The 22,823-nt window shown below is 40.2% G+C and overlaps 1 protein-coding gene and 1 non-coding gene across 14 annotated transcripts in view; both read left to right on the forward strand.

Annotated features, from left to right (window-relative positions):
* The window catches only part of SCAPER (S-phase cyclin A associated protein in the ER), a 528,946-nt gene that overhangs the window by 468,903 nt on the left and 37,220 nt on the right, over window positions 1-22,823 (forward strand). The window lies entirely within an intron of this gene.
* On the forward strand, window positions 12,831-12,937 carry LOC116640881. Its single transcript, XR_004301098.1, has one exon. It is a non-coding gene; the product is annotated as a U6 spliceosomal RNA (small nuclear RNA).

A 22,823-nucleotide genomic window follows, 5' to 3' on the forward strand; every position in this document is an offset into this window, starting at 1 on the left:
CCCCATCCCTCCCACCCCACCCCCCACTTCAGCAACCCTCAGTTTGTTTCCTGAGATTAAGAATTCCTCATATCAGGGGCACCTGGGTGGCTCAGATGGTTAAGCGTCCATCTTCGGCTCAGGTCATGATCCCAGGGTCCTGGGATCGAGCCCCACATCGGGCTCCTGGCTCAGCGGGGAGTCTACTTCTCCCTCTCCCTCTGCTTCTCCCACTGCTCATGCTCTCTCTATATATATATCTTTGTGTCTCAAATGAATAAATAAAATCTTTAAAAAAAAAGAATTCCTCATATCAGTGAGGTCATATGATACATGTCTTTCTCTTTTTGACTTATTTCGCTCAGCATAATACCCTCCAGTTCCATCCATGTCGTTGCAAATGGCAAGATCTCATTCCTTTTGATGGCTGCATAATATTCCATTGTATATATATATACCACATCTTCTTTATCCATTCATCTGTCGATGGACATCTTGGCTCTTTCCACAGTTTGGCTATTGTGGACATTGCTGCTATAAACATCGGGGTGCACGTACCCCTTCAGATCCCTACATTTGTATCTTTGGGGTAAATACCCAGTAGTACAATTGCTGGATCATATGGTAGCTCTATTTTCAACTTTTTGAGGAACCTCCATACTGTTTTCCAGAGTGGCACAGCACTCACTCTTATAGGGAAAGCAACTGAGCCAAACTAACTTGAATTAGGATACAAGATTCCTACTTCAGTGCTCTCACCTACACACTTGACTTTGTATAATTCAAAATGTAGGAGCATATATTTCATTTCTTTGAAGATTTTCTCAATTACATATAAGGAAAACAGGATCCCCTTCTCTTTAACACACACAGTCATGTCCTCTTCCAGTAGACATTGAGCATCTGCCCTGTGCCAGACACCAAGACAAGTACCCAAGATACTACCCTCAGGGAGCCCCAGGCCTGGTCTGGGGTCAGACCCGTAAACTAAGAGCTGCAGCTCTTCAATGGACTAAATCTTAAAGGACCCAGGAAGACAATGGAGGAAAGAATGCAACAGAGAAAAGGGGCATAATATGTGCACTGTATGATATAGCAGATGTTATTGCTGTCTTTGGCCCCTCTGGAGGTCACCTGCCAACGGATTCCTGTATTTCTCTGCCTGCCTGGGAATATTCTCTGGACAAGTGGCTGTTTGCTACAAGTGCAGGGGAGTTAATACCTCCAGGAGTGACTCTCCAGCAATAAATGGGTGGATTGTACCCCAGCTCCACTAACCCTCAATGAGACAGTTCCAAGGTGTTCTGTACAGTCTGTCAGAGGGGCACCAGTGGTAAGCTATGCAGTGACACATCCTTGATCAACTTCCTCCCTTCACTCTTTCTGTCCTCGGCTTCCTCGCAAGTAAACTACTTGCACTCCTATCCTTGTTTCAAGGTCTGGTTTGGAGGCAACCCAAATCAAGAGATACGGATATACAGGATATTGCTCAGTTTGATGGAGCTGTGCAATAGGGTGACTATGACGAGCGACAGGGATGAAGTGTTAAATGAACTCCATAGATGTTAGCTCCTAGGAGGCCAAAAGGGAGACAAGACCTTGATGTGCTACACTAGAGCTGTAGAAAGTCACTGAAGTTGTTTAAGAGAGAGTAACAGGATCAGATTTCTGTTACAGAATGATCATTCCTGAAAAGTGTAGAAAGGACTGGAATGGCATGAGCCTAGAGGCAGAAGGAATAGTGGAGAAGCTCTTGCATGAGCTAAGTGGGAAATGTTGAGGGCTGTGGGGACAATGGAAATAGGAGCAAATGCATTAAGAGGAGACAGAATATATGTAAGAGAGATGGCATAGGGCTTGGTGACGTGGGAAGTAAGGGGAAGGGAGGAACCTAAAATGGCTCCCAGGTTTCTGACTTGAAATTTGTGAGTTGTAGATGGTATCCCCTCCAGAGTAAGGAATCTAAGCAGTTTTCCGTAGAGGAAATATGCCTAAGGATTATCCAAGTAGACCAATGTCTTTGTATATATGTATATTGTTTTTATGTACATATGCAACCAGATTTTTTTTTTTTAAAGATTTTATTTACTTATTTGACAGAGACAGAGAGAGAGAGCACAAGCAGGGGGAGCAGCAGAGGGAGAGGGAGAAGCAGGCTCCCCACTGAGCAGGGAGCCTGATGCGGGGCTTGATCCCAGGACCCGAGGATCATGACCTGAGCCGAAGGCAGACACTTAACCAACTGAGCCACCCAGGCGCCCCTGCAGCTGGATTTTAAATAAATCGGTGATTAACGCTTGGTGGTTTTAAGAATTCTTAATCCATTTTTCCCATTGTAATTTCCTTCTCCATCTTCAGTTACTCAACCAATTTCTATTAGTAGGCCTTGCTACAAAAGCAGATTATTCTAGGAAAAAAGGTCCAGGTGTTTCCTGGCTTAATTTACCTAGGAAATTCTTAGCAGTATCAGCTGCTTCGGTGAATGAGGTGAAAGAATGATCCCTAATTGCTGCTCTCCTCATCCTTCATTCTTCAACATTTGCTGAACGCCACCAAACCAGAAGAATACAGGGAGTTTTTCCTACCTCTTCAGATTAGTTTGCCTCTAATCTTTACAAGACCATTTCAAGCTACTTCCCATTTCTTCATGGAAATTTTATTTCTAAACTATAAACTACAATGGCCTGTTGAAAGCACTTTGTTACATGTGTCAGAGTTTCTCTCTAGAAGGTCACAGCTGTGTCTGGGGAGAAAGGTAGTGTGGCTGTTGTTATATTGGGGTAATTCACATAATGCCTGTTTGGGCTATCAGGACAAGCCACCCAGAGCCAGAAAGTTGAGGAAGGCTTGTTGTCAAAGATCTTTTATGACCAGCAGGAATAAGAAGACAAAGAGGAGCCAGAGAGGCCTTCAAAAATCGCTTCGTATGAGCTGGCAAGCCCTGAGATAATTAAGTACACTGATTAGCCCAGGGCTTTGGGTAAACACTGCAGTCTGCTGGTGGCCCGGCCTTTGAGACGGTGATTACAGCGGGGTTGCCTTTGCTCTACTCTCCTATTGTGCCCTTAATCTTCTCATTTTTACCTAGGTTTTCTGAGAGACAATTTGGGTGTCAGGGGTTATGTTATTAATCTTTGCTTCAGCACGGCGGGGGGGCGGGGGGGGAAGATGGGTGATTTTTGTACCAGGCCTGGTTTTGAACTTGCATTTAAGGAAAAATTGAAATTGTGATCTTCTGGTGAAAGGATTGATTTTATGTTAGGATTACTCCAGAATGTGAATCCTAGAACTTTTCTCAAGTTGTAATTCTTAATCATTTAAACAAAATTCAACCCTCTGTAGTAGGACTTTAAGAAATGCTTATTTCTTTGGCCTTCACTATTACTTTTCCATTCTTGGTTCTTTAAGTAGTAAAGAGAAAAGGATAGTTTTCAAATCTCAGGGCAGCATCTCAACTGCCTTAATTGGCTGAGACTCACAGAGGCCCCCTTAAGGTGTGACTCCTTAGCTGAATGAATAGGATCAGAACAGTAATGAGTGATTATAAATTGGAGCCAACACAGGCCTTTCACTGAGTCAGCAATCATTTCCTAGTCCATAACTGTACTCGGCACTACAGGGAGAAGGCCAGGAAGCAGTGGATCCACAGTGAAAGAGTTCACAGTCCTTATGTAAGGAGAGGAGCTTATAAAACCTAGCTAATTCTGACTGCTTGGAGGAGCCTGTTCTGAATTCTAGAATATATTTATACAAAAAGGAGTTTGTTGTCATATGTATTTGTGGGCCTTATTTTCATATCCATAAACTACACTAACAAAGGGGATTCTAGCCAAGGTCCCTGGAAACCTGTGTCATAAAAAGATAAGAATGATTTATAATTTAGTTCATTAACTATGTGGATATAAATGAGTGCTTCTCAAGTGTTTAAGGGTGCTTGAAAACCATTTGTTCAGGCAAAGGTAAACTTTAACTCTGCCTGCCTGAATTATTCTCTCATGCATTAAACAAATATTTATGTAGCATTTGCTCTGTGCCAGGCCCTGTGCTAAGCTTGGGAGAAAGCAGAAATGACTCAGACATCACTTGTGTCCTCAAGGACCTTGTCAACTAGTAGAAGAAAGAAGACGCGTATACCAAGACCCACGGTATAAGGCAGAGTGATGCAGAGGATGGAAGATAACACAGGAAAGCACTTAGCACACTGCCTGGCACGTAGTACATGCTTAATAAACATTTGCTACTGTTACTACATCATCATTGATGGAGTTAAAAGGAGGGAAAGACCACTCTTAGTTGTAGGAATTAGCGGTTTCCTAGAGTGCCTAAAATTTAATGTGGGCCTTGAAAGGAAGGGTTGGAACATTGAGAGCTGAGAGAGAGGCAGATACAGAAAACAGCTAAAGCCAAGACATCATGGCAGAGAAATAGGAAGAACCAGTGGAGTATTTCCTTAAGCTGCATTGTGAGATTTTAGTGCCGCCCAGGTTGTTGGGAGGTTCAACTGGGATAATAAATGTAAAAGTCCTGTGTGAACTATATACAATGACTTGCTGAGATGTGGTGGCAGTGGTGTCATCAAGAGCCTTTGACCAGGGAAGTGACATGCTAAGCATATTTTGGGAGCATTAATCAAGTATCAAGAATACCTGATGGAGAACATATTAAGGAGAGGTAGAAAGTGGGAGAGACCATTAACAGTCACCTGGACAAAAAGCAAAAGGAATGAAAAAGAATTTTTTTTAAATCCTCTCTAAGTCTCTCTTTTTATGTATGATCTCATCAGACTCCGGACATCATCATCTCTGTCTCATCTCTCTTCCTTATACCCCAGATCTAATCTGTTGTCACATTTTTTGACTAGAAGGAACTTTAATGTTACCTTAATCCAGTCTTCTGTTCATGTGTGAATCTCTTCAGTAGGCTCATCCAGTCTATATTTGAATATCTCTTTTGACAGGGAACTCATTACTTACTAAGGGAACTTATTCTGTCATTGATAAGTTTTAATGCCTAAAAAATCCCTGATACCCATCTGTAACCTGTTTCCTTACTGCTACCTATCAGAACTAGTCCTAATGCTCCTTGACAACTTACAGACTATTCTAATCCTGCTCTTCTCCCTGAGCTTCTCTGGTCTCACCCTTCCACATATTTTCCTTTGCTTTTCTTCTCCTTGTTCCAATTACTATGGATATATAACAGATCACCCCAAAACTTAGTGGCATAAAACAGTCATCTATTGGGGCACCTGGCTGGCTCAGCAGAACATGCAACTCTTGATCTCAGGGTCGTGAGTTCAAGCCCCACATTGGGGGTAGAGATTACATTTAAAGAATAAAATCTTTAAAAAAAAACAGCCATCTATTAATCTCACAGACTCTGTGTGTCAGGAATTTTGTCAAGATACATAGAGAATGGCTTATCTTTGTTCCACAGTATCTGGGCCTCAGTTGGAAGAAGGCTAGAAGTTGGAAGGCTAGCAGTTGAAATCTTCTGAGTGGTTATTCACACACATCTGTTGTTCATATGGCTGTTGCTGAGGACCTGTCCATCTGGTCCCTCGGCAGAGGCTAATTTGGGCTTCCTTACAACATGGTGCCACATTCCAAGAAGGAGCATCTTGACAAAGAACCAGGTAGAAACCATATCACCTTTTACGAGCTAGCCTCAGAAGTTATGCAGCATGACTTCCAGAGTTCTTTTCATCAAGACAATCACAGAATCCCCCCAACTGCTTCAAAGGGAGGAGAAATAGACTTGACCTCTTCATGGGGAATATGAAGGTCCTAGAAGAGCATATAGGACCAGAAATATTGCCATGGTTGTGTTTGAAAAATACAATCTTCCACCTTCCAGCCTACACTGAAGATGAATGTGTTTCCAGTATCCTGTTCTCATCTGTCTTCTATTCTCTCTGCAGTCTCATATCTGGTATTGTCACCCTGTCTCTTGACATCACTTCTGTTAACTTTTAAACCTTTTGTGGTCATTAGCCACTGTCCTTAGACAAAAGACTTTCTGAGATTGGGAGATAGGGAATGAAGTGAATATAATAGGACTCAGCAAGTAAAAGTAAGGGAAGTAACATTTGTTGAGCACCATTTATGTGTCCTGGGCTAAATGCTCCTTGTGAGTTATCTTCCAGCAATCCTGCTCACACCTTCCAGGGGAGCACGGCAGCCTCTAGAGTGATAAGGAGAAATGACTACCACATGCTTCAGATCTAGAGAGTGAGAAGAACACAAGAGCAGGAACTTCTGGGCTGTTTCTGCATTCACAACTGGGTGATGGCTAGTTTAAAGATTTCTGAAAGATCTATCCCTGCTCTAGCAATAAAGACTTAGTTGACTTATAGGGACAGAACGATGACCAATTCATTGCTACAATTCAACTTGTGTGTCCACTGTGTGCCAGGCACTGTGTCAGAGAAAGGGAGCTTTTTGGACCATGCCCCATAGGACCAAAGTTTAGGGGCAGCCTTCACTGACTTTACTCCCAGAGGGGGTAGGGTATGACGAAGGCAGAGAGTACATGTGTTGGCTCACCAGGCTTAGAGCAGCAGAATATATCCACGATACACTTGCAGTTGGACTCCCACTGGCTCTAGGACTTTGGAGGGCAGGATCTCAAGAAGAAAACCTTTGTGTAGGGTTGTTGAAGAGCACAGGTTTGGGAGTCAAAAAAATGTGGGTGCCGTTCCTACTCTCCTAGCTCTGGGACCGGTGGCAGATTTAGCTTCTCAAAGCCTTTTTCCTCACATTATAAAAGTGAATTTGATAATTCTTCCCTCACAGGCAGGGGCAAATGGGAACTAACACATTTGTCTCTTGTCTAAGGTGCTTTTTTTAATATATATTTATTGTACCCCACCTTTTTCCAAACAGTTTTGAGAGAGATTACAGTATATGTAATCATTTGATGAAAGAATTCATTCTTTTTTTTTAATGAAAAAAATTAAAACAAAAGAAAATAGGAAAAAGTAAATCAAGGCAGGAGCAAGTGAAGTTAAGGCACAGATCATATTCACAACAAAGCCCTGATGGACATTTCCTCTCAGAATTCCTACTGGCAGTTTCTACCAAGAAGTTATATTTCATACGTCAGATTCTAAAGCTCATTGGCTTTCACCCAAAGTTGGCTGTTACTCTTCACTACCTTATTCTGCTCATGATTCTTGTCATCTGATCTCATTTTAAGACCTAAAACCTTAGTTATCTCTATCTTCTGTCTCCCAGAATCCATTCCAGTCCTATCTGATATGAAAGGGATGCTTGCCTCAGAAATATGAGCTGGAACCTACTATTTACACCTCTTACTTAATATTTGTCTACTGCTAATTCATTAGTTCTCTTGTCCTGTGTATTTGTTTTATGTCTTCAGCTAAAATTTCCTTAAGGAAAGATACTAAATGTCCTAGCAGTTCCCCTTGAGGCACCTAGCTAGCACCAGCCAGAAACAAAATAGAAAGGAAATAGCTTGTGACTGGCAGAGTTAGCAAACACCGGTGTGTGTCATTAACCTATGCCAGGGCCCCATTTCCTGCACCTGCTCTTCACACAGGAAGAAGAGCTGCCCACATCTCATGTTCTTCTTCCTCAGAGGTAAGAAGGAGATGTCCGAGGCCCTCATTCCTTGGCCAGGAATGAGACTAATTCTTCCTCACTTCCTTCCATTGCTTTATTCTTTATTCATTCATTTATTTATTCCTTATTCATTGCTAACTATTGAGCAGTTGATATGTGCCATATATTTGTCAAGGCATTAGGGATATAGAGTGAACAAAACACCTACATTTATGAAACTTACAATCTAACAGGAGAAAAAGACAATAAACAAATAAACGAATTAGATAATATGAGTTAGTGATGGCAATATGAGAAAATAAAGCAGGGTAATATAGCACAGTGGCTTGGGCAGGGGCTTCTGTAGATGGAGTGGTTAGGGAAGACCTCTCTGGGGAGATGACACTGGAGCTAAGTAGTCAATCATGTAAAGATCCAAGGGAAGAATATTGTAGTCAAGAAGAATGCTAAGTTGATGACTCCCAAATATCTGAGGTGGGTGTGTTCCAGAAACAGAGAAGGCAGAATACTAGAATGTGGTGAGAAAGAAAGAAAGTGCTAAATGAAGTCAAAGTAAGGGCCAGGAGATGAGGACGGAGAGAGTAGAAGTTTGGGTTTTATTCTATGTATGATGAGAAGCCATGTGAGGATTTTAAGCCAGAGAGTGGCATGATCTGATTACTTAAAAAGTAAAAAGAGCATCTGTTTACTCTGTGAGGAATGTGTTAGAGGTGCAAGAAGGGAAGCAGAAAAGGTCGGTCAGGAGGGTACTGCAGTCATCATGCAGCCCGATATGACAGTTTTTCCTCCCAGTTACTCACCCAGCAGAAGCAATTGCCTTCACTTGGCCACACAGCAGAGCCTCTGGCAGAGCTCCTTCAGCCTAACGAACAAATTCTGAAGATAGGAGAAGCCAAAACATCAGCAAAACTAGCCAAAATCAGCACAGGGCCCTTGGCTACTTACAGTGACTATGAGAAAGCGAAAGTTAGGAGGTCAGAAACGTCCCATCGGAGAGGCATGTTTGGACAGCAGCCCTAGCCCGCAGTTCCAAGATCCAGAACTAGATCCTGTTGTCAGTCACCCAGAGCTCCTTGCATTCTCACCTCCTGGGCTCCTCCCTGACCCTTCTTCCTTCCACCTTTGGTTGTCCCAGACTATCTTGAGGTCATCACCTCTGTATCTTCCACTTTCTTGGGCCTCCATTCAGACCTCTGCCAGCCCCAGTTTCTTCTTAGTGACCTCACCCTTTACCTCCTGTTCCCATTGGTGTCCCCCTGGTCTTCCTCTTTCTCCAGCCTCTTCCAGTCTGTTGGTTCCAAACAGCAAGAATGTCCATCTCTTTTCATCATCTATCACTTCTCTTCCCAGAAAGGTTTCCTTCTCAGAAGTTCCTCTTTGAGTTCAACTGAAACTCGTCATCAGGCACTTTGGAAATCCTCCCAAATATTAGCCAGCCTCACCCTACTTGATAATCTTACTCTTTAATTGTCCCTATAGTTTTCTCTTCTCTAACCAAATGTCCAGATATCTTACAATGCCTACACATACATCTTGATCCCACCTTCAGTTTTCTCTTCCTCTTATATCTCCACTAAGTCATCCACATTCCCTTCAATGGGGCTCCAAATTAGATCTGCATCAAACAAGCTATAGGGTGTGTGTGTGTGTGTGTGCGTGCACGTGTGTGCAGGAGAGTATAATTTTCAAAGTAGATTCACAGCTGTTACAACATCCCAGGACTGAACAGAATCTTAGACATTGCTGTGTTCCATGCCCAGCTAAGGTTTGAGTGCCCTCTGCCACTTGACTGGATGTGATCCTCCACTTTTTCCAGAATAGGGAAGAAAGTAATAGCTTACCAACATCCCTTTGGGGTGTTCTAATTCTTAGAAAGATTTTCATAAGTTTATCTACTATCTGCTTTCAGGTGATGTCTCTTCTCTGGGGTCATAAATAACAATATAATACCTCTTCAGTTTGAAAATAACCTTTATGGCCTCCAGTTCTGAGATGAATTTCCCAATTCCTTCAAATGTTCCTCGGATGACATTGTTTCCAGATACTTCTACCACACAAGGCACTTTCCTAGGGAACTTGCTTATACATCAGTGTCCTGAATGTAGTATGGCACCCAGTGCTGGAGCCCATGCTTCCAGGGTAGGGAGCAGGACTGAACCTTTCTAGTTATGTACATTGTGCTCCTATTAATTCAGTCAAAATTGAATTATAGTCATCGGTAAACAAGCAACACTCTTTCCTCATTTTAACTGTTAGGCAGCTCATTTGCTAAGCCTTTTTCCCCACTTACCCCTGAGAGCTGCATTCCAGTCCCCTGTCACATACCATCTTCCCATTCCAAACATATGTGGTTAGTTTTTATAAAATCTAAAAGTAGGATTTAACAGTTATTTCTATAAATTTCATCCTTTTTTCAGTTCTTGTTTATTTTTAGTTAAACTTTTTTATTGATTACTTCCTCCTGCTTGAAACTATCTTCAGTTTGCTTCTAGGACACCATACTTTTCTGGTTTTCCTCTTACTCCATTGGTTTCTATTTTTTAGTTTCCTTTGCTGATTTCTTCTTCTCTCCCCAACTTCTAAATGTTTAAGTATCCCAAGGTTCAATCCTCAAACCACTATCTATGCTCACTTACTGGATAGGCTCCTGGCTTTAAATATCATGTAAGTATTGATGACTCCCAAATATCTCAAGCCCAGCCACTCCTCTGACCTTAGCTTGTATATTTATTCAGTCATTCAGCAAATGTCTATTGAGTGGCTACTGTGTCAGACCACTGTTCTAAGCCCTGGGGACAAAACTGACAAAAATAGCTACCCTTGGAAAGCTCATTTTATCCAATTTCCAATTCATTATCTCCACTTGGATGTCTAATAGGCTTCTTGATTTTAACAAGTTTAAGTCTGAACTCCTGGTTTTCTACCCCAGTCATGCTCTATCCACTGTCTTCCCCATTTCTATAAATGGCAGCCACATTCTTCCAATTAATTCAGGCCAGAATCCACTGAGCCATTTTTTACTCCTCTTTCTCTCACACCCACATCCAATCTATCAGGAAATCCTATTGGCTTTCCTGTCTGAAGATTTTCAGAATCCAACCACTTCTCACCACATTCATAGCTACCAGCCTGGTTCATCCACCATGATCTCTCACTTGGATAATTCAAACAGCCTCCCTACCTCTGCCTTGGCTCTTCTAAAAGCTTTTCAACCAATTAGCTATAGTGATTATTTTTAAACCTAAGTCAGGTACATCACTCCTCTGCTCAGAACCTTACGATGACTTTCTTTCTCATTCAGTGAAATCCTTATAATGTCCTTACAGTGGTCTATAAGACCCTACCTGATCTTCTCCCTGGCCTCTCTGATCTTGTCTCCGGATGTTCTTCCACTCACTCAGTCTGCTGTAGCCACACTGGCCTTGCTGTCTCTTGAACATGTCCTGCATGTTCCTGCCTCCAAGACTTGAGACTTGCTGCTTTTCTGTCAAAAATACCCTGGCCTCAGATAGCCTCATGGCTTCCTTCCTCACTTTCTATAAAACTCTGCTAACTTAACACCTTAGAAAGAGCTTTTCCTGGGGCGCCTTTGTGGCTCAGTCATTAAGTGTCTGCCTTCGGCTCAGGTCATGATCCCAGGGTCCTGGGATCAAGTCCCACCTTGGGAGCCTGCTTCTCCCTCTCCTGCTTCCCCTGCTTGTGTTCTCTCTCTTGCTGTCTCTCTCTGTCAAATAAATAAATAAAATCTTCAAAAAAAAAAAAGAGCTTCCCCAACCATCCTATATAAAATAGTATTACACATTCACCTACGTCTTCATCCCTGGCCATGTCCCCTGCTTCTCTGGAGCATTTTGCACACTTGACATACTATATATTACATATATTGTTTATTTGTTCCTAATATCCTCCTGCACTAAAATGTAAGCTTTATCAGGAAAAGGGCTAGATTTTACTGCTGAATCCTAGTGCCTTGAGTAGTGCTTGTCACAGAGTAGGTCCTCAATAAATATTTGTTGAATAAATGCGTGAATTGTGAATAACTAGTCCCATTGTGATAGGCAGAATAATGCCTCTCCTGAACACTACCCAAAAAAAAACAAAGTACACATTCTTCTCAAGTGCACATGGGACATGTTCCAGGATAGACCAGCCATTAGGCCAAAGATGAAGTCTCAGGAGATTTAAAAAGATAGATACCATTCAAAGTATCTTATCCAACTATAACAAGATAAAGTTAGAAATCAATAATAGAAATAAAACTAAAAAATCCACAAATTTATGGAAATTAAACAACACACTCTTAAACAACAGATGGATCGAGGAAAAAATCACAAGGGAAATTAGAAAATACTTCTCTGAAACAAATAGTACATTATATGTTTAAAAAAAAAAGAAGAAGATAGCAGGAAGGAAAGAATGAAGGAGGCGGAAATTGGAGGGGGAGACGAACCATGAGACACTATGGACTCTGAGAAAGAAACTGAGGGTTCTAGAGGGGAGGGGGTGGGGGGATGGGTTAGCCTGGTGATGGGTATTAAAGAGGGCATGTACTGCATGGAGCACTGTGTGTTATATGCAAACAATGAATCATGGAACACTACATCAAAAACTAATGATGTGATGTATGATGATTAACATAACATAATAAAAAAATAAAAAGAAAATACTTAACGATGAATGAAAATGAAAATACAATATATCAAAACTTACAAGACACAATAAAAGCACTGATGAGGGGTAAGTGTATAACTATAAACATTTACATTAAAAAAGAAATATCTCAAATCAACAACCTAACTATACAGGGGCACCTGGGTGGCTCAGTTGGTTAAGTGTCTGCCTTCGGCTCAGGTCATGATCTCAGGGTCCTGGGATGGAGCCCCACATCGGGCTCCTTGCTGAGCAGGGAGTCTGCCTCTCCCTCTCCCTCTGCCCCACCTTTCCCTCCCACTCATGCTTGCTCTCTCTCTCTCTCCTTCACCCTGTCAAATAAATAAATAAAATCTTAAAAAAAAAAAACTGACTATACAACTTAAGGAACTAGAGAAAGAAGAACAAACTAAACTCAAAGCTAGCAGAAGGAAGGAAATAATAAAGATTATAACAGAGATCAATGAAATAGAGAATAAAATAACAATAGAGAAAATCAGTGAAACCAAAGTTTGAGTTCTTTGAAAAGAGCAACAGAATTGACAAAACCTTCAACTAGATTAACTAAGAAAAAAGAGAGAGAAGAATCAAATTACTAAACTCAGAAATGAAAATGGGGTGCTCACTTTGGCAGCACATATACTAAAACTGGAATAATACAGAGGAGATTAGTATGGCCCCTGCACAAGGATGACACTCAAATTCTTGAAGTGTTCCATGTTTTCTATAGTTAAAATATACTTGAAATTTACTAAGAGAGTAGATTTTAAGCATTCTACCACCAAAAAAAAGATAACTATGTGAAGTAATGGATGTGTTAACTTGATTGTGAGAATCATTTCACAATGTATCCATATAGCAAATATTCATGTTGTACACTTTAAATAAGTTATAATTTTGTTTATCAATTATACCTCAATAAAGGTGAGGGAAGAAAAGAAAGTGGGAACATTACTATCAATTCTACAGAAATAAAAAGGATTATAAGAGAGCGCTATTAACAACGTATGCCAACAAATTGGCTAACCTAGATGAAATGGATAAATTTCTATAAACAAAATACCTACCAAGACTAAAACAGAAAGGAAAAGAAAATCTGAATAGACCTATAGAACTAGTAAGGAGATTGAATCAGTAATCAAAAATGTTCAAAGGAAAGCCCTGGACCTGATGGCTTCAGTTGTGAATGCTACCAAACATTTAAAGAACTAACACCAATCTTTCTCAAGCTTTTCTCAAAAATTGAAGGGGAGGGAACACTTCATAACTCATTTTTTGAAGCCAGCATTACCCTGAAACCAAAGCCAGACAAAGACACTACAAAAAGAGAAAACTACACACTGATATCCCTTATGAACATTGATGTAAAAATGTTCAACAAAACTACCAAGCCAAATTTAGCAGATACAGTAAAAGGATTATACGTCATGACCAAGTGGGATTTATTCCTGCAATGCAAAAATGGTTCAGCACATGAACATCAGCCGTTGTAATTAGACCACATTAACAGAATGATGGAAACAAAAATGCATGATCATCTCAATTGATACAGAAAAAGCATTTGACATATTCAACACCCTCTCATTATAAAAACACTTGGGTGCCTGGGTGGCTCAGTCAGTTAAGCGTCCAATTCTTGCTTTCAGCTCAGATCATGATCTCAGGGTTGTAAGATCAGGTCCCACATCAGGCTCCGTGCTCAGAGCAGAGTCTGCTTGAGAGATTCTCTATCTCCCTCTCCCTCCCCATTTGTCTCTCCCCCTGCTCACATGTGTGCACACGTTCTCTCTCTCCCTCTCAAATAAATAAATAAAATCTTTTTTAAAAAAAATTTTAAAAACACTCAAAAAACTAGGAATAGAAAGAAAGTACCTCCACATAATAAAAACCATATATGCAAATCCCACAGGGAACATCATAGTGATGGTGAAAGACTAGAAGTTTTTCCTTTAAGATCAGGAACAAGGCAAGGATGCCCACTTCCTCCACTTCAACATAGTACTAGAATTTCTAGCCAAAGCAATTAGGCAAGAAAAAGAAGTAAAAGGCATCCAAATCAGAAGGGAAGTAGTAGAATTATCTCTTGTTTGCAAATGATATGATCTTATATGTAGAAAACCCTAAAGATTTCACACCAAAAAAAAAAAAAAAGACAAACCTGTTAAAACTAGTAAATGAATTGGCAAAGTAGCAGAATACAAAGCCAACTCACAAAAAGCAATTGCATTTTTATATATTAACAATGAACAATCTCAAAGGAAATTATGAAAACAAGTCCATTCACAATAGCATCAAAAAAATAAAATATTTAGGAATTAATTTAACCAAGAAAGTGAAAGCATTTTACAGTGAAGAGTACAAAACATTGCCAAAAGAAATTAAAGAAGGTATAAATAATTGAAAACACATTCCATGTTCATGGATTAGAAGACAATATTGTTAAGAAGTCATTACTTCCCAAAGCAATCTGTAGATTTTATGTAATCTCTAGCAAAATCTCTAATATTTTTTTTTGCAGAAATAGAAAAAAATGATCCTAAAATTCATATGGAATCTCAAGGGACCCCAAATAGACAAAATAATCTTGAAAAAGAACAAAGCTGGAGTAGTCATTTTTCCTGATATCAAAACTTACTTCAAAAAGAAAAAAAAAAAAACATAGTAATCAAAACAGTGTGATACTGGCATATAGACATATATAACAACAGAACAGAATCGAGAGCCCAGAAATAAACCCTCACACATATGGACAAATGATTTTTGACAAGGGTGCCAAGACCATTGAATGGGAAAAGACAATCTCTTCAACAGGTGGTGCTGGGGAAACTGGACATCCACATGCAAAAGAATGAAGGTGGACATTTTTCAAACACTGTGACTCAAATGGCTCAAATACCTAGAACTATTAAACTCAGAAGAAAATGGAGCAGAAGCTTCAGGACTTGGAATTTGGCAGTAAAAGATAGGACACCAGAGACATCGGCAGTAAAAGAAAAAGTAGACAAATTGGACTTCGTGAAAATTTTTTAAATTTATGCATCAAAAGAGAATATCAACACAGTAAAAAGGCAACCTGGAGAATGGGATAAAATATTTGCAAATTATATATCTGACAAGGAATTAATATACAGAAACCATGGAAAACTCCTAAAACTCCACAACAACAAAACACTATTACAAAAGGGGCAATAGACTTAAATAGGCATTTCTCCAAAGAAGATATATAAATGCCAAATAAGCACATGAAAAGAAGTTTAACATTACTGATAATAGAGAAATGCAAATCCAAACTATAGTGAGATACCACCTCATATCCATTAGGATGGCTCCTATCCAAAAAAAAAAAAAAAGCAGGTGTTAATGAGAATGTGGACAAATTTGAACCCTTGTGCATTATTGGTGTAAATGATACAGCTGCTGTGGAAAACATGGCAGTTCCTCAAAAAATTAAAAATAGAATTACCATATGATCCAGCAATTCTACTTCTGGGCATCTGACCAAAAGAATTGGAAAAAAGGATTTTAAAGACATATTTGTATGCCTGTGTTCATAGAAGCATTATTTACAATAGCTAAAACATGGAAGCAACCCAAGTGCTCATCAGTGGATGAATGGATACACAAAAAGTGGTGTATACATACAATGGAATATTAGTCAGCCTTAAAAAGTAGGGAAATTCTGCCATATTCTATATCATGGATGAACCTCGAGGACATTATGCTAAGTGAAATGAACCTGTCACAAAAAAACTAAATATTCAGTGATGATTCCACTTATATGAAGTACTTAGAGGAGTCAAAGTCATAGAGACAGAAAGTAGAATGGTGGTTGTGGGGGGGAGGGGGGTGGGGAGTTTTGTTTAATAGGTATAGAGTTTCAGTTTTACATGATGAAAGAGTTATGGGGATGGTTGGTGGTGAAGGTTGCACATCATTATGAATGTATTTAATACCAATGAACTGTACACCTAAAATAAGATGGTAAATTTTATGTTATATGTATTTTAAATGGGGAATAGAATAATGGCCTGCCAAAGATATCTATATCCTAATCCCCCAAAACTGTGAATGTGTTATTTCATATGGCAAGAGAGATTCTGCAGAAATTAAATTAAGATCTTGATATGGGAAGATTATCCTGGTTTATCCAGGTGGGCCCAATGTAATTACAAAGGTCCTTGTAAGTGAAAGAGGGAAGCGGTAAAGTGAGCGTTAGAGGGACTTGAAGGTGCTCTGCTGCTGAGTTTGAAGATGGAGCAAGGGGCCACAAGCCAAGGAATGCATTTGTACTCTACACACTGTGAAAGGCAAGGAAACAAATTCTCCCCTGGAGCCTCTAGAAGGAACACAGCTCTGATAACACCTGATTTTAGCCCAGTAAGACTTATGTTGGAAATTTGTATTGTTTTGAGCCACTAGCTTGTGATAATGTGTTATCACATTATTGGTAGGAAACTTATACACATGCCTGCCCCTCATGTAACCTCCCTAGGACAGGGACCTAGTCTTGTTTGGCTGCACATGTCACAGGTGGTCACTGTTCTTGGAGCACAGGTACTTTGGCTTTTCAAATTGAGAGTATCTGACAGATCATCATGCCCCTCATGCTCACTACAAAGCCTGATGAATGATATCACTGGATGTAGGTCAGCTTTCCCAGAATATCCCAGTACTTAAAGCCCCACACTGGACTACCTCTGAAAAAATAATTCACTTTTTCAACAGTGAAGTTTACATCCCTTATTGGGAGAGACAGTGACTTAATCCCACCCACTCCCAACACTATGCAGACCATTGAGTGGAATTGTCAGCGTTCAGGGACTAAAATGGGAAGTTCTCACAAGATGCCTGGGGATTCCAGAACTGAAAGAATGAACAAAGCCAAAATCCAAGAAGATAGGAGAGCAGTCTAGAAGATCACTAGCACTGAAGGACATCAGGGTTGATGTTACCAAGCCAGAAAAATGGGGACCAGGCAGAAGAGAGCAAACAAGCCAGGAACAAACAGGGGAAAGGGGGTTGTAGTAACCGGGGCTGTTACAGTTGCTTTTGGGGGCCAACTAAAGCCTGGTGCATAAGTAGTTTAAAATACCAAAGGTGAATGGATGACATTTGATTCATGCCCACACAAATTGCTGCCTTTTTTTTTTTTTTTTTTTTTTTGCGCATCTATCCTTTCCTTTAAGGCAAAGTAGGATTTTCAGATGCTGTGCAGGAGTATTGATGGTCCAGTTATAGTTTTTCCTAATTGAATCTGGCTTTTAATGGACAGAACTTAATATGCCACCAAGATCTCTAGTTCTAGAGAACAAAGAAAAACACTTTAAAATTCAGTAAAATTGAGAAGATCTCAATTGAATATATAGTTTCAGATCTGATTTTTCCTATCTTCCATGATTTTTAAAAGAAAGTTTTGTAACATGTCTGATATGAATAAGGCCTTTTACATTTTTATTATAAACATTTGGGCTTAAAGTTGTTGTAATTGACAGTTAAGAACAACAGGAGCCAGTGGCCTGTTCATGAATAAATTATCTGTATTTCAGACTAAATCAAAAGTAAACATTCCCTAAAGTCCTTTCAGGTCTACATTAGTTCTGTGCAAGCCAAATGCAGTAGACAAGCCCTCTCCCTTCCCCTCGTTCCCGTAAATTCTATGGGCTCACTTTAAAATGAACAGTCTTAACTAAAAGGCAGCCTACAAAATAGGAGAAGATATTTGCAAATGACATATTGGATACAGGATTAGTGTCCAAAATCTGTAAAAAAAAAACTATCAAACTCAACACCCAAAAAAACAATCCAGTTAAGAAATGGGCAGAAGAGCCTCTCCCTCTGCTTGTTCTCTCTCTGTCTCTCTCACAAATGAATAAATAAAAATCTTTAAAAAAAAAAAAAAAAGAAAGAAAAAAGAAATGGGCAGAAGACATGAATAGATATTTTTCCAAAGAAGACATCCAGATGGCTAATAGACACATGAAAAGATGCTCAACATCACTCGTCATCAGGGAAATACAAATCAAAACGACAATGAGATACCACCTCACACCTGTCAGAATGGCTAAAATTGACAACACAAGAAACAACAGGTGTTGGTGAGGATGAGAAAAAAGGGGAACCCTCTTGCACTGTAGGTGGAAATGTAAACTGGTGCAGCCACCCTGGAGAACAGCATGGAGGTTCCTCAAGAAGTGAAAAGTAGAACTACCCTACGACCCAGCAATTGCACTACTAGGTATTTAGTATTTATCCAAAGGATACAAAAATACTGATGCGAAGGGGTACACACACCCCAGTGTTCATAGCAGCATTATCAACAATAAGCAAACAATGGAAAGAGCGCAAATGTCCATTGACTGATGAATGGATAACGAAGATGTGCTGTTTGTGTGTACACACACACACACACACACACACACACACACACACACACACACAGTGGAATATTATTCAGCCATCAAAAAGAATGCAGTCTTGCCATTTGCAATGATGTGGATGGAGCTAGAGTGTATTATGCTAAGGGAAATAAGTCAGAGAAAGACAAATACCATATAGATTTCACTCATATGTGGAATCTAAGAAACAAAACAGATGAACCTATGGAAGGGGGAATAAAAAGAGGGAAACAAACCATAAGAGACTCTTAACGATAGAGAACAGAGTTGATGGAGGGAGGTGGGTGGGGGATGGACTAGATGGGTGATGGGTATTAAGGAGGGTGCTTGTGATGAGCACTGGGTGTTATATGTAAGTGATGAATCACTGAATTCTCCTGAAACCAGTATTATTGCACTGTATGTTAACTAACTAGAGTTTAAATAAAAATTTGGGGGAAAATGGTCTTTCCTCTGAAGTAATATTGTATGCATTTTGAACCATTTCCACATCTAAGTTATTGAATGGTTATTTAATTCATTTTTCTGAATCAACATTTTTATTTCATCAGGAGAATATTGCAAGAGATCCTGGGTTGTGTTGTTTATAGTTTGTGATTAGTGTTTTCCTAAATAATGGGATGGGATGGAGAGAGGAAGAAAGAAGTAGTCTGATGACCTTCACTTTTTTTTATTTTTATTTATTTTTTTGAAGAAGTAATAGCAGTGAATTCATGTCATTTAAATGTTTAGAAAGATTAAGTATGACAAATTGCTTTAAATGATAAAGTTATATTTCTGACTACCTGTATTTGAATATGCTGATAATCAGTTTAAAAATAACACAGGCAATAAGGGTAAGGTCACCATTCTGAATCACAGAGCAATAAAACTGTTGTCAGCAATGATGTCACTCATCCCAAATGTCCAAAAGGCTATTGGAAATTAACTTTAGGTAGAAATGCCTTCTGACTTGCCATTGGTTCTAAAAGGCAGTCAGTGTTAAAGCAGGAAAGAATGTCCAATGGGAAAAAGACAGCCTCTTCAACAAACGGTGTTGGGAAAATTGGACAGCCACATGCAGAAGAATGAAACTGGACCATTTCCTTACACCACACACAAAAATACTCAAAATGGATGAAAGACCTAAATGTGAGACAGGAATCCATCAAAATCCTTGAGGAGAACACAGGCAGCAACCTCTTCGACCTCAGCCACAGCAACTTCTTCCTAGAAACATCGCCAGAGGCAAGGGAAGCAAGGGCAAAAATGAACTATTGGGATCTCATCAAGATAAAAAGCTTTTGTACAGCAAAGGAAACAGTCAACAAAACCAAAAGACAACAGACAGAATGGGAGAAGATATTTGCAAATGACATTTCAGATAAAGGGCTAGTATCCAAGATCTATAAAGAACTCAAACTCAACACCCACAGAACAAATAATCCAATCAAGAAATGGGCAGAAGATATGAACAGACATTTCTGCAAAGAAGACATCCATATGGCCAACAGACACATGAAAAACTGCTGAACATCGCTCGGCATCAGGGAAATCCAAATTAAAACCTCAATGAAATACCACCTCACACCAGTCAGAATGGCTAAAATTAACAAGTCAGGAAACAACAGATGTTGGTGAGGATGTGGAGAAAGGGGAACCCTCCTACACTGTTGGTGGGAATGCAAAGTGGTGCAGCCACTCTGGAAAACAGTATGGAGGTTCCTCAAGAAGTTGAAAATAGAGCTACCCTACGACCCAGCAATTGCACTACTGGATATTTACCCCAAAGATACAAATGTAGTAATCCAGAGGGGCACCTGCACCCCAATGTTTATAGCAGCAATATCCACAATAGCCAAACTTTGGAAAGAGCCCAGATGTCCATCAACAGATGAATGGATAAAGAAGATGTGGTGTGTGTGTATATATATATATACACATATATACATGTATATATGTGTACATATACACACATATACACACACACACAATGGAATATTACGCAGCCATCAAAAGAACAAAAGCTTGCCATGTGCAATGATGTGGATGGAACTAGAGGGTATTATGCTAAGCGAAATAAGTCAATCAGAGAAAGACGATTATCATATGATCTCACTGATATGTGTAATTTGAGAAACAAGACAGAGGATCACAGGGGAAGGGCGGGAAAAATGAAATAAGACGAAACCAGAGAGGGGAAACAAACCATAAGAGACTCTTAATCTCAGGAAACAAACTGAGGTTTGCTGGAGTGGAGGGGGGTGGGAGGGATGGGGCAGCTGGGTGATGGACATTGGGGAGGGTATGTGCTATGGTGAGTGCTGTGAATTATTTAAGACTGATGAATCACAGACCTGTACCCCTGAAACAAATACATTGTATGTTAATTTAAAATAATAATAATAAATAAATATCTAAGGCTTCAAAAAAAAATAAAAGGCAGTCAGGGTTAAGCAAACACAGACCCCTTTTGGGAACCTTTATAATAAAGTCAGACACATTAATCTCTACTCATGTCTCTAGTCAGGGTCTGACCCCAAGCTCTTAGGGCTACAGTGGAAGAAAGGAAAGAAGGAAGGGCCAACTGACATTAGCTAACAGAGTTTGTGTAAAGGTTCAGATGTTCCTGTAAGCAAATAAATGTCATTTCTTGATTTGTCCCATAAGATAAAAAATATCTCTCCGTGATGATACAGGATCACATTACAGTCTCCCTGTACTTTAACAGTGTTCCGTTAACCCCGAGATTTGACTTAAGAGAAGGGATGGAAAGAAAAGAAGTCACCTCCTGGTTACCCTGGATGTTTTGGTCCTCAGACAAAGTACTGCCCTTAAAGAGTTGAAAGTCCTTGTGGTTCCCTTGCCTTTGCCACTGATAAATGTGTATGACCTAGAGCGTCTCAACTAATCTTGGTGGGTGCATCGAGGGGGAGCAACACCTTCCCTCCCAACTGTGAAAAACTAAGAGTGAGATGAGGTAAAAGATGTGAACGGACTTAGCAGACCCTGTTAGAGGGCAATGAGATGACAGTGTTTCCCGAGAGCTGCTTTCTTGAGAAGAGAATAAGGTGTATGATGTCATCTCACATCCTTAGCAGTATCCGAAATAGTCCACATTCAAGAAATAAATGCTTACCATGGTTATGAATAAAGCTCTACTTTGATGAAACTAGTAGCGAATTAGAAAACTAGACAAGAGACCAGAAACTTGCCAGCCAGCACTTCTGAATTCTTATTAGTGCCATCTCCCGAGTGTTTCTGGGCAAGTGGATGAGATTAGCGTAGATCTTTAATGCCCCTCTCACATTCCAGGTTCCATCTGAAAGGAACAACAACAAAAAAAGCTGTGGGGGTGGGCACGGTGAGGACCTGTATTCATGTTAAAAATAGGGAAGAGTATCTATCATAAAGGAAGACACTGAGCAGGGACTTGTAACTTCTCTTCCAGAGGAAAAAAGAATGTGTCCATGAAAGGAAACAACTGACCCACGAGGAAGGGCGTGGAGACCTGAGGATTTGTGTAGAACAAACCTTGTGTAGCAGCTGCAAACCTTTTACATCTTCTCAGATTCTAACCCAGGGGAGAAAAAGTGAGGGCTTCTTTCCAAGCATTTCAGCAAAGGGATCTCCGTCGGTTCTGTGAGCTCTGACTGTGACAGGTGCCATCCCTGAACCGTTTGGACCGCCAGAGAAATAAAGTGTGCCTTTTAGTACCTTAGGCCCTGGAGTCAGAGTGAAGGGTGAGGGGCCCCACCTGGAGCACGTTGGTTACGAGAGAGAGAGAGAGAGAGAGAGAGAGAGAGAGAGACGGAGAGAGAGAGAGAGATCGTTCCTCAGAGAGAAATCTGGGTGCAGTTTCTAGGGGAAGAAAGGATGGACGAATGCTTGGCAGCCACATTTACTAAAACTGCAGGCTCCTGGTCACTAGATGCTTCATGCAGACCCGAGTTCAGGAGTGAGATGGATTTAGCAAACCCTTGCTGGCTCTGCTATTGATTTTAGGAACTCATTTGTCACTGCTGTTGCTTCTTGTTCACCCATAGCCCTGCCTGCCACAGTTACTAAGCTGACTTCATGGTGGTTTGTATAAAGCTAGTCTAGCACTTGCTTGTTCTTGGGAGTCTGGCCCCTACAACCCATCCTGCCAGTATTCCTTGATGATGGAACTGTGCTTTCAAGAGCAGGTGAAGCGTCTCCCTACCACAGGATACCAACACGCTGCTGAGTTTTTGAG

This window comes from Phoca vitulina, unplaced genomic scaffold (genome assembly GCF_004348235.1).
Source record: "Phoca vitulina isolate PV1807 unplaced genomic scaffold, GSC_HSeal_1.0 scaffold20, whole genome shotgun sequence".
Classification (NCBI taxonomy): domain Eukaryota; kingdom Metazoa; phylum Chordata; class Mammalia; order Carnivora; family Phocidae; genus Phoca; species Phoca vitulina.